Source organism: Eurytemora carolleeae, unplaced genomic scaffold (assembly GCF_000591075.1).
Source record: "Eurytemora carolleeae unplaced genomic scaffold, Eaff_2.0 scaffold1343, whole genome shotgun sequence".
Lineage (NCBI taxonomy): Eukaryota > Metazoa > Arthropoda > Copepoda > Calanoida > Temoridae > Eurytemora > Eurytemora carolleeae.
Genome location: NW_019397306.1, coordinates 46,212 through 60,391, shown reverse-complemented (window position 1 = coordinate 60,391; position 14,180 = coordinate 46,212).

Genomic DNA, 14,180 nt, shown 5'->3' with positions numbered 1-14,180 from the left:
GTTCAACTACCATACATTGACGGTCACTCTCTTTAAAAGATTAAAAAATGTTATTTAGTATCTTACATCTAGATAAGATCTCTTTAAATTTAGAAAACATCTTTTTTTAGTTATTTCTGAAACATCCAAAACATCTATTTGATTAGACATATTTGATATAAATAACTGTATATGTATTTATAATAACAAATGTTATGTTCACAGTAGGATAAAAGACAAGGCCATAGTACAAATAGGCTTTTAAAGGGACTGATGGCGAAATTTCAAGTGACCATGCATTTTGTAACATTTAATCCCTTGATATCGTTACAATCCCAGACATAAATCCAAGGGAAATCAAGATCAATCGTTGTCCCCCATCATTTGAGGGTTGAACAAAGACATGAAGGTGTGAGGCCAGGGAGGGTTTTCTTGCCATGAGTCATCCATACTTTAAATATTACAATTTATAGAATGACATAGGGTTAAACGACTTAGTTCCTTCAGATTTAAAAACTACATCTTTGAAAAGCCCTTGAAAAATGAATCTTAAAACATGTGTCACACTTTGATATTTGTTTTAAACAAAAAAACATTTTTTTCATTTTTTGACCATTTTTTTACATTTTTTGAAATCCTCCCTAGCACCAAACTATTAAAATTATCGGTCTATTTTTTCAATGAGCTGGCCCTTAAAAGTGCATTTCAACCCAGTACCTATCTTCTAATACTTTTTTCTACGGGAGGGGGGGGGGGGCTCCGCACGCCCCCCGCCAGCCTATATATATTCAGACCCCCCAGTCTTTATAGGATTAAAGGGACTGTGGACAAACTTGAAGTGTCCGACCATTTATAGAGGAGCATTCACGAATCACAGCGGCACATGTTTACCTCTGAACAAAACGTTGAACTTTCTATTTAAAATTTTTTTTTCAGTTGTGGTCGCGGACTTTCCCATTGTTGCTTAGATACAAGATTCACGGTATATCAGGTGCTAGTTGAGCAAGAGGACATCCAGAAGACCGCCATCATCACCCCCTCTGGGATGTTTGAGTTTTTGGTGATGCCGTTTGGTCTGCGAAACACTAGTAATACTTTTCAACGTTTGATGGAACAGATCTTAAAGGGGCTGTAAAGAAAAAATGAAAGGGAGTATGGGATGAAACCTGAGAATCTCAGGTGTTGAACGATTCATATCTATCCAGGGACGTAAATAAGGATTCTGTAGGGGTGGTAAATTTTTCTAATGTGGTGCGCGAAGAGCGCCGAATTTTTTTTACCCCCCCCCCTCCCCACAAGAAAAATATAAAAATATCATTATGTATATCAAATTATTGGTTTTAGTTGGGTTTGATTTGCATTTTCCACTCATTTCTGGCATTTACAAACTCCATCAAATAACGGCTTCATTTCCTACCTTTCAGCTTTCACCTTGTTTTATATCCTTCATTATAGTCATTCATTTTACATTAACTACAAAGATCTGTAAAAAAATTAATTTATGTTAGGTAACATTAAAAATAGTTTTACTCTAAGAGGAAAAGGATGTTACTTTTTTAATCTTTAGAAAAGCTACTCTGCAAAACTTTGAAAAAATATTGTCTTTGTTTATATTCTAATTTCAATTTCTAAAATTTTCTTGTCGTCAATGTATGTTAAGATCTTTAATAAATCTAATATGGAAATGACATTATTTAGAAGTAAAAATGTATTCTTCATTGCCCATACCTTTTTTTCTATTAAAAAAACATCTAATTATAATGATATTGACTGTATACTTTAGAATTTAGAATCATTTAGAATATGTTAACTTAAAATTTGAAATATCTGAAGTATCTGCACATTTAGATTATTTTCGTGCAAATTTTAAAGATATTCAATTTTAAAATCAACCTTTTTTTAAAAACAAATTCTAGGGGGGGGGGGTTAATTACCCCAGGATTCTAGGGGGGGGGGGTAAATAACCCCAATAACCCCCCTTATTTACACCACTGCATCTATCAGATGTTCCTGTCTCGAGAAATTGATATGAAACTGTGTCAAAGGAATTGAGTCTTTGCCACAAACTCTGATTTTCTAATCCCTATATCTTTGGATTCCAACGTCACAAAGCTTTGACTTTCAAACTATGACTTTTGAAATAATATAAGTTTGAAATATCAAAGGTTTACGACATTGGGTTCCAAAGATATTGAGATTAGAAAATCAGAGTTTGTGGCAAAGACTTCCATTGGCTGAAGTTCCCGGTGACGTAATACAGACTATACTATACTATAATTATCAACTATGTGTATTAAAACAATAAAAAATAAAAAAAGCATCTATGGAAGTTTTTCTCCACTGTCGTGAGTATGGTTTAACCATTGGCCTGCCCAAGTGCCAGTTGGCTGTTCCTGATGAGTTCCTTGGTCATCGTCTCTCACAGCCATGTTACACTCAGGGTTATACCCACAAAGAATGAGACTTCAGAGACAAATGTACAGAATTTTTTAGTCCATGTAGGACAAAGCTGGCTTATTTCTAAGCTTAAAAATTTAGTGAACCATCAAAATACTCCATTGAATGCAGAGACCAAAAATCAAGCTTCACATTGTCATATTTTTAAAGTTTTGGATCGTCCTTGCTAAAAACTTGCTCTTTCAAACAGATTTGAAATTTAAAAAACATAAACTTTAATATTTATGCGAGACATACTTTAATTTAAAACAGATCGATTGCAATGATTTGTCCATGCAATTATTTTACCCATCCTAGTATTTGGTTTCTTTGGGACATACTCAGCTATCTCATCTTAGCGACCTAATATTCTCTCTTATAGTACAAGAAAACTAAACCTGAAACCTCAAAAAGGATTTGACTCTTTGCAACAAACTTAAATTTTCCAATCCCAATATCTATCGAACCTGATGGTGTACATCTTAAATATTTCAAGCTTAGACTATAAGCTCAAGCAGAATTAATAGTTTAAAATATCAATAACAACATTTGGTTGCAAAGATATAGAAGTTAGAAAATCAGAGTTTGTGGCAAAGACTCAATTCCTTCAGCCTAAAATTTTTGGTATTTTTCAAACAAATACACAAATACACAAATACACAAATATACAAATACACAAATACACAAATATACAAATACAAGCTATTTATGAGTTCGGATAAATTTTTTGTTATCCAACCCAACCCTTTACAATCGTGAGTTATCAAAATGATTACTCCACCTCCCCCTCCCCCTCCGCAATTCTCAAGTACGGGCCTGTCGGGGATTTTCACATGTTTCAGCACAAGATTTAACTTTTAACTTTATATATATTTGATATTATTTCACAGAAATCATATATTTGTTTTGTTACTAATATGTTGCAATCAGCTTAAAAAGAATTTGTTCCAATTAAAATGTTTCATTTGAAAACATTATTTTTAAGCTTTTAATAAATTTAGAGAAAATTGCATTTGCTGGTCTGAGTCGGTATAAGAAATGGTGTACACACTACACAATATATTACAAAATATTACTCTAAACTAAATATTACTCTAATATCACTCTAAACTTAATGTTACTCTAGACTAAATATTACTTTAAACTTAATATTACTCTAGACTAAATATTACTCTAAACTAAATATTACTCTAAACTAAATATTACTCTAAGCTGAATATTAATCTAAACTAAATATAATTCTAAACTATAGATTACTCTAAACTAAATATTACGCTCAACTAAATATTACTCTTAGCTGAATATTACTCTGAGCTAAATATAAATATTACTCAAAACTAAATATTACGCTCAACTAAATATTACTCTAAGCTGAATATTACTCGATAAACTAAATATTACTCTAAACTAAATATTACGCTCCACTAAATATTACTCTAAACTAAATATTACTCTAGACTGAATATTAATCTAAACTGAATATTACTCTAAACTAAATATTACTCTAGACTAAATATTACTCTAAACTAAATATTACTCTAAACTAAATATTACTCTAAACTAAATATAACTCTTAACTAAATATTACTCTAAACTAAATATTACTCTAAACTAAATATTACTCTAGAATAAATATTACTCTAAACTAAATATTACTCTAAGCTGAATATTACTCTAAACTAAATATCACTCTTAACTATATATATTTCTCTAGACTAAATATTACTTTAAACTAAATATTACTCTAAACTAGATATTACTCTAAACTATATATTACTCTAAACTAAATATTACTCTAGACTGAATATTAATCTAAACTGAATATTACTCTAAACTAAATATTACTCTAGAATAAATATTACTCTAAACTAAATATTACTCTAAGCTGAATATTACTTTAAACTAAATATCACTCTTAACTATATATATTTCTCTAGACTAAATATTACTTTAAACTAAATATTACTCTAAACTAGATATTACTCTAAACTAAATATTACTCTAGACTGAATATTAATCTAAACTGAATATTACTCTAAACTAAATATTACTCTAAGCTGAATATTACTATGAACTAAATATTACTCTAAACTATATATATTACTCTAGACTAAGTATTACTTTGAACTAAATATTACTCTAAACTAGATATCACTCTAAACTGAATATTAATCTAAACTGAATATTAATCTAAACTAAATATTACTCTAGAATAAATATTACTCTAAACTAAATATTACTCTAAACTATATTTATTACTCTAGACTAAATATTACTTTAAACTAAATATTACTCTAAACTAGATATCACTCTAAACTGAATATTAATCTAAACTGAATATTAATCTAAACTAAATATTACTCTAAGCTGAATATTACTCTAAACTAAATATTACTTAGTCATTACTCTAAGCTGAATATTAATCTTAACTGAATATTACTCTTAACTAAATATTACTTAGCTAAGCTAAATATTACTCTAAATTAAATACTATACTAAACTAGATATTACTTAAAAATAATGTTAATCTTAATAAACTAATGATATTCTAAGCTAAATGTTATATTCTAGCTAGGCTAAATGTAAAATATAAACCTTGATTACAATGGTGTTAATGTACCATCCTGAGTAAAGTTTCTTTCAGGTTTTCATCAAGTAATTCTGCTTTTCTAAACCCTTCATTGTAGATGTATTTTAGATATTTCTAACTATGAATTTTAATAGATAAAATGATTTAATTTTTTTGCAAAATTTCCTTGATTTCTGCTTGAGACCATTAGGATCACAGGTATAGTAGATAAATTGTGTCTACCCTGCAGCTTTTTATATGTCTAAATAGTAATATTTATTTACGTAAGAGTGCAGAGAGTAATGTTTAAGAGAATTTCTTTGGAAAACTTTTTTAGAACTTCTTGAATATAAAATATCATTTCACAGTATTCCGAATCAAAAGAATTTGCTCTGAATGGATCGGTTATTTAAAAGTGTTTTTAAAAACTTTTTTCCTACAGATTTGTGAAACTTAAAGCTTTCTGTTAAAGAAAAATTTAAATCACATAACCATATCATTTATTACATATATGCTTACTTTGCGCTTATAATGATTGGTAAATTTTAAATTAAAGAAGATCAGGTACTTCCGACAGATTATCAGAACTATCAAAATCTCTTAAACCTTAGAAACAAAAACAAATTGTAAATTCCTAAAGTAAAATCTATTAAAATTGGAATACTTCCTCCCCACAAGTTTCCCAAAATAGGATATGAAAATAAACAACATCTTTCTAAAGTTTCAACTATCAATTTTATTCAAAACTTTAAATAGAATTTAATATGACTGTGTTTGCAAAAAAAAAGCGAAGAAACCTTAGAGACGATTTTGCAAAGAATAGATGATTTTGCAAAGAAAAGATGATTTTGCAAAGAAAAGATTATTTTGCAAAGAAAAGATTATTTTGCAAAGAAAAGATGATTTTACAAAGAAAAGATGATTTTACAAAGAAAAGATGATTTTACAAAGAAAAGATGATTTNAGGGAGAGAAGGGGAGAAGGGAGAGAAGGGTGAAAGGGGAAATTGGGTTAATTGTAAGGGAACAAAAAGAAAGGGAAAAGGGAAAAGAAAGTTGAAAAGAGGAAACGGGTAAAAAAAGGGAAAGGGAATTAAAGATTAAAAATATGAAGGGAGAGCAGACCCGTAGCTAGGAGTGTACAGGGGCACGTGCTCCCCCGTTTTATCCCCGAAGGGGGGCACACTATCTGAGACAAAAAAGAAGAAAATGAAAAGAAGGAAACGAAAAATGAAAGAAAAAAGGAAAAGGGGGAAAAAATTGGCATGAAATCTAGTTTCTGTTACCTTATGTGTAAAGCATCATTTTTTGTTCAAATTAAAGAAAAATGTAGTTCTTTCTGAAATAGATTATAATTGGGAATTTTTATTTCTATTCTGTCTTGTCAAATGAAAGGGTTTAAATATTTTTTTTTGTATTTTGAGAAGCTTTTCCTTTTCCCTTCTTTTATTAGATTGAAAATTATAATGAACCATCGTATACAGTAAAAAAAGTAACATGGAGACCAATTGAAATTATTTATATAAAATATGGCCAGGTTTAGGAGAAGCTGTCTGTACACATCCTGAATCTTGCAGGGGATGTTTTTTTTCGAATTTTAGTTTTGGAAAACTGAAGATTTTCATGCTTGAGCTTTTATTGATCTTAACAGATATTATATATATACAATTTTTCTTATAAATTTGACAAAGTTTAATTTCCAATTTCTCGAGACAGGAACATCAGATAGAACTCCTATAGGTCTCTCTCAACTTCCTTTACGACAACGAGTTATTGACCAATTCAGAAACTCATTTGTTTTTCATTTTTCATTGTTTATTTTTGGGAATCGATAATTGTTACAAAATTTTAAATTTGGTGTTGATTGATGATAATCAACAACTTTTAGAGTAAATAAATACGGTGTTAGTTTTAAGAGAACAAATTAATGTCTAGGTTGACCCTCTTTAATTTTTTCCGTCATGAGTATTAAAACCAAATACATTTTTTTCCCACTATCCATGTATATTAAAATTCAATACTTGTATTTGGGCATTACTTCATTCCTTTTAAGAATAAAACTAGAGTTTCTTACCTAAATACGTAATGGCGATAGGTTTTTAAATTCTTGGCTTTTGAATTTTCTCTTGGAATCCATCTAATTAACAGTAGGAAACGAATTAAATTTTCTCATTAAACAAAAATACTTTAATGGAGGCCAAAATTTGAGTTTTTAGCATCTTTTGCTCGCTACGGTAGCTCTGCTCATTATGCTGGGAAGACATAAAAATTAAACTTAAAAAACAAATTTAACAAGAATTAATTATAAAATAATTTTTTTAATTGAAATTTAAAATAAATAAATCTGATAATTAAAAATGTAGAAATCCGTAGATTTGAAAAAATTCTGCTCGATTACATGATATCGGAGAGAATAAACATTCCCCGTTAAACTTTATGTTTATTGTTTTGTGAAAATGCTAAAAAATCCGTTAAAACATATTTGAGAAGGTCTGATAATAAAAACAACAGGGATGAATATTTTTCTTTAAAAATAATCTTTGCCACTCTTTAAAAAACTTCTCATAAAAATTATTATTTCATGTAGATAAAGAATTGAAATTAAAGAATGTTAACCCCTGAATGTCTGGCATAAAAGGAGGGTTGCAGAACAGCAAAAAAGAGTTCGAATGAGATTATGAAAGAAATGCAAAATATCCTTTTGTATCTCTGGAAACCCTCCACACGAGTTGTACTCAAACAGAATTTTAAAATACCCCATCCCCTCCTATTCTGCTCCCCTGCGGGTAATATCCCCCCCCCTCCATGGTCAGCGGCTACTACTAATTTTTAATCTACAGAGGTTCTTTAATAGATTGCGTATCCTTTTTTATGCCACACAATATTTTTAATCTTTTTCTGATTCTTAATTATATACTATCAACAAAAGATGCCCTAGCAAATTAATTCAATTTAAAATATCTTTTCTTAAAGGGAATTTCGATGTAATTTCAAGTGGCCCTCCATTTTTAGAGGGTCAAGCCCGATTCACAACCCTTAATATCTTTATCTGAACAACGTGAAAGATATCGTCGTTTTTACAGCCTTAAAAGTGTTTAAGTATTACAATTGTCCATTTTTATTGTGACTTGAAATCAGCAAGTCACTTTCATAGAAAAAACCACATTAAAAAAAACAATTTGATAAAAGACCGAAATGGTATCTTATGCACTCTTGATCTGGTAAACCTTGTGAATCGGACATTTCATTCTTTAGATGATCCTTGAGCTTATAATACTGAATCTGATGATCCCCAATCTAATGATCCTGAATCTAATGATCCTGAATCTAATGATCCTGAATCTAATGATCCTGAATCTAATGATCCTGAATCTAATGATCCTGAATCTAATGATCCTGAATCTAATGATCCTGAATCTAATGATCCTGAATCTAATGATCCTGAATCTAATGATCCTGAATCTAATGATCCTGAATCTAATGATCCTGAATCTAATGATCCTGAATCTAATGATCCTGAATCTAATAAACCTGAATCTGATGATCCTGAATCTGAAGATCCTGAATCATATGATCCTGAATCTAATGATCCTGAATCTAATGATCCTGAATTTAATGATCCTGAATCTGCTGTTCCTGAATCTGATGATCCTGAATCTAATGATCCTGAATCTAATGATCCTGAATCTGAAGATCCTGAATCTTATGATCCTGAATCTGATGATCCTGAATCTGATGATCCTGAATCTGATGATTCTGAATCTAATGATTCTGAATCTAATGATTCTGAATCTAATGATCCTGAATCTGATGGTCCTTATTCTGATGATCCTGAATCTAATGATCCTGATTCTGATGATCCTAATTCTAATGATCCTGAATCAAAAACTATTAATATTCACAATCTATTCTAGGTTGAAAGTGAACGTGGATGAAATTTTTCTCAAAAATGAAAAATAAATTAAATTTTTATTGAAAAATATTTGGCTTAATATCTTCTGTAAAATCCACGGTTTTTTTCTTTTAATCTGTAAAATGATACTTTACAGACATGTAAAAAGATGCATATGTACAATATGTATATTGTATATATGCATTTCAAACAAAAAATCTACAAAATATATTTGAAAATTGCACCGAGAAATGCGGATTAGAAAAACATGATTTTAAATTCATCCTACGACCCATTTCCCCCGCGATTAAATCGACAAAAGCGGAGTTTTTTGCCTCTGCACCCCACCCCGCGCAATAACAAAATTCGAATTTTTATTGAGTGTTTTTTTGGAACTATAGGGTTGAAATGGAAGGGGTTGCGCAATCAGATTTAATATAAAAAGTGGATTTGCTGTTTTAATGTAATACATAAAACTAGAAAACCGTTGATCCAAAATTCGATAGATCTAACATATGATCTTTATATTATAAACTCCGTAATGGGGGTTGAGGTTAGTGAGTATTTTTTTCTTTCTAAAATTACTAATTTATTAAATATTTTCTAAAAACATTTGATTCAACTCATTTTTAGAGCTAATCTAGAATAAATCTATAGAGTAAATACGGTTTTTTTTGACGAATTCAAATCTTTTTTATCTGCAGAGCATGAGAAAGAAGAATTAAAGGGAAAGTAGGAAGAAAAAGATGAGAAAAATAAAAGGGATTGTACGAGGAAAAGAAACTGAACTAAAAGCGATTATTGATGATCGTCCCGATCATTTTGTATTTAATTCCTCATATAGGATTTTTTTTTGGTTATCACATACATAAGATGCATTACTCAATTAATCAGTTAAACTCCTCAAAGCTTGAGATAAATTATACTGTCTCCGCACCTTTGCTTTTTGTCCCAGGGTTTTCCTGCCTCTGATCATTTTATACTAACATTATAATATTTCCTATTAAGGTTTTTATCCCGGCTCATCTTAAACTCGGCCGTCCGCATTGATGTGAATATGGATCTTTTAGTTTAGCTGACGGCTTAAAATGCAAAGTTGTATCTAAGATTCTTGAGGAAATGTAAAGTTTGAGAATTCAAGTTTTATTTAGTTCGGGCGCATCGGCGTGTTTAAGTATAAATATGTTTAATTATAGGTTGTGCAGGGTTTTCTGATCTTGCTAATTAATGAACAAGGTAAAAATGTTATAAATGTCTGTAGGGTTGGCTCAAACTCTTTACAACACAGTTTTATTCACTTTTTAGGGGCAAATATACATGAACAGTGCGCTAGGAGGGAGAGAGGGAAGCTTAAATAAAATGAGTATGGATTAAAAAAAGGTGAAAAGTATAACGTGGGGGAAGGGGGGGATAAGATGAATAATATTAAAGGCTAAGAATGTGTTTTAAAACTCAATACTAGATGTTTTAACAGAAATAAGCAGTGAGAAAATTAGAGAAAAAAAAACAATAATAATATGTTGTAAATAAACGAAACAAATTTGAGATTTAATGGATATCGGAGATGGGCTCACATAATTATAACTATTTGCAGAGTAGACTCAAATTATAATTTTAAAGATGGACGTGCAGAGGGTTTTTAAAACTCGATCCTTTTCCATTTTGCGAAAACTTTTTTTTAGGATTTTTTATAAACTTACAAAAATTAATGTATTAATGATTTTCTTAAATTTTCTAAAACTCTTTATCAAAGTAATCTTACATATATTTCTCTTTCACTTCGTTTTCTCCAATTCCTTGTATCAATACCACCCCCACCCCCCCTATAAATAAATTACAACCCCCTCCTTTTAATAACACTGTTAATTGTAAATCAGTGTATGGTTCAGAGAAAAACAAGACTTTTATAATCTTACAAATTCCTCCAATCATATTTTAGAAAACCAGCCTCTGGAGGCTGCAACCAATAGTCCTTGCATCCTCTAATCTTAAACCGAGGTTGAACCAATGTTCTTAAGTCTCTAATCTGGCTGGAGGCTGCCACCAATATTATCCAGTGTATGACCTCGCTGGGATAAACGGGGAGAGATCTCAACCAATCCTGTCTCAAGGATTCAGAGGTTATAAAAGGAAGCCTTGTAGGAGGAGGGAGAAAGGAAACGGGGGAGGGGTATATGAGATGTTGAGCGGGGAGGGGGGTGGAAGGGGAAGAGTAAGATATGTGAGAGATGGATGGGAGGGGTGTAATTAGCTTGAGCCTCCCTTGAGGACATGTAATTGGTTACAAAATATACTTTTTTACAATGGCCACCATAATGAAGAAAAAATTAAAAGGAGAATAAACGTAAAATGAAATAAAATTTATTTGTTGCTTTTAAGATTTATGACCTAATATTTATTGATAATGTATGTCAAGACTTTTAATCGATCAACAAATCTTTAAAATCCATCCTTTTGTCGGCTTGAGAAACTCCGCAAAAAGTTTAGTTTTGTTAGTTTATAACCTAGGATTGGTATAAACCCTACGGGGGGTACGGATACTATAATAGAAAGTCACGATAATGGCTGTAACAAAGCAAGGAAATGGGTTCAAATATTACATTTTTTATCTTTTATGAAAAGAATTTTCAAATGGAGAAAGAATTTATGAGTTGAAAAGATTCCGAATAGATATGAACGCTATTTTCAATTCCGTACAATAAAACATGACTCCCCGTTTTCTAGATTAATTAAGATAAGGGTTACTATTTGACAAAAACTAGTTTTTAAACAATTTTGTTAAAATTAATATTTTTAGGCGTTTTAAGAACACTCTGGACGGCGCCATGGTAATATTACAATCTGGGAATAGAGTCTGGAACCATTTAAAGGAATTAGTTTTCAAACCACACAATTGCTTAGTAGACTTAACCCCTTTTTTAGCCAAACAGAGGTTTTAAAGACACGACTACCGTCTCACGAGATTTGAGAATTATTTATAGAATTTTGAAATTATTATTTGGGAAAAATGTGAGGAAATGGTTTTAAGGTCTTCCACCTTTCCTGACTTTTCCGACCACCAGACTTCAGGGTCGACATTTTTATGATAAATATCTGGGGCGGGGGGCAAAAAATTGTTTTAAATACTTTTCTTCTCATTTTTCCTCATTAGGATAAAAAAATCAAAAGTAAGAAAATGTAAAATTTTGTTTTCCCTGTTGATTACAATAATTATATATTCTGTAGTAAAAAGTAGGAAACCAGCTTGGATACCAATTATGAATGTCAAATGTAGAACATATTATTCAACATGATAATAGTAATAGCTTCTAAATATATTTTTTATCTAACTGCATTTTTTCTCAGCATATGAAAAAAGATTTCATCAATAAATAACATATATGTAGACTTTCTTGATTTTGGACTTCAAAACTTTTATTTATTTAAAGTTAAAATTTATAATCATCGCAAGTTGGACTCGATCGGTTCAGCAGTTGCGACGTTTATTTAATCCTTAAAAAATAAAGGTTTTTTAGCGTTTTCAACGTTTGTTGAGAAAATGCAACAAAAAAAACTTGGCAAGGATACATGCTGAAGATATCAAGCAAAAGTATGATTTGTTTTAATTTTTAATGAATTTAGAGAAGTTGTATCTTTTCCACAAACTCAAATTTTCAATTCCCTCTGTCTTTGTAACCTGATGGCTTAAATCTTTGATGTTTCAAACTACGATTATTTGACTTGAACCATCAAAATTTAAAGTTTGACATATTTATGGTCTGCGACACTGGATTCCAAAGATCTTATTATCATTTTAATAAAGTTAATGTTGATAATTAAAGACTAGCTCGGGAATCCTGGTTTGATTGGAAACTTAAATTTCTCAACAAAATTTAAAAATGTTAAACCTAACTGAGAACATTCCCGTGGTTCTGCCGAGTTCCTCAATAAAAATTTGAAACAAAACAATTTAGGGGTTCCAGAGTTATGATCGTACATACAAACAAATAAACCGAAATTACAACTTTATATATATGTATACTTTGCTTGTTTTTTGTCTGTTAATTTTTATCCAATAAACGTCAAAACGGCTGAACCGATCGGGCCCAAATTTTGTGTGGGGCTTCGCGTGACCCCAGGGAAGGTTTATGGATGATCGAATTATCAAAGATTTGCATCTAACAAAATTTGATTTTAGAAAATTTTTAAAATCCACGATTTTTTTATAAAATCCAAAAAAATTTGTTTTGTTTTACAATGTATGCAAAGAGAAAATGTTCACAGTTGAAATAGAAGATGGGCGCGAAGCGCCCTAAGAGTTTAGTATATTTATACTTTCCCAATTCAGATTACAATAACGACTGTTCTTTCTCTTAATTAAAAAAAAGGTAATTAGCATTTCTTGTAAAATAATACAAATTAGAGCTATAGTTGGAAAAAGATATAAATGCCTAAAATAAAAACTATTAAATCAATGTTCTTCAATTTTATTATTTTAACATTGTAATATTGTTAAAATTCCTTAATATATATATAAAGTTGTAATATATGTTTGTCTGTTTGTTTGCGTGTGTCCCATAAGTCATGAAACCATTGATCGATTTGCATCAAATTTTGAATGGGGAACTCGGTAGAACCACGGGAATGTTCTTACCTTGATATTGAGAGTCTAAGCGGAGAGGATCGACTTTAATAGCACAAATTTAGTTTCTGGTAAAATCGATCAAGTGCGGGTAAACGGCGGGAGTAACTATGAGTAACCTGGGCATCGCTGGGTTCCCAAGCTAGTATCTTTATAGTTTTCTATCTTTTTCAGATCCTATAGTTGCCGGATCAAAAAAGCATAAGTGAGTCCATTTTCAAGCTCTGAAAGAAAATCAATTTTCCATTGTGAAGATTTTTATTTCTTGTTGGTGTTAGCCCCGGGCCCATCTCACATCTTTGAAATGTGAATTGTGGGCGCTAATGAACACGGGGTAGTCAGGCAAACCGTTCCGAGTTAAAGGGAAACATCGCAAAATTTAAGATTTTTTTCTCAATTTAAGAAAAGCAAACTTTGTTTGGAGACTAAAATTTTTTTTTTTAAATATTCAAAATTCCAATTTTTAAGACAATTTGTATTCATAAGCAATCATTCCTTATTTAATTTCTTTCCCTTTAAGTATCTAAGTATGGCTATTTTTCAATTAAAACCCGATCACCTAAAAAAGGGTTAATTATCACCCCACCCTTCTTTATGAGTTGGATGAAGGCATAATTATTGAATGATTAAATACTTGAACTCATCTTAATTACGTTATTTATCATAATATAAGTTTCAACCTTA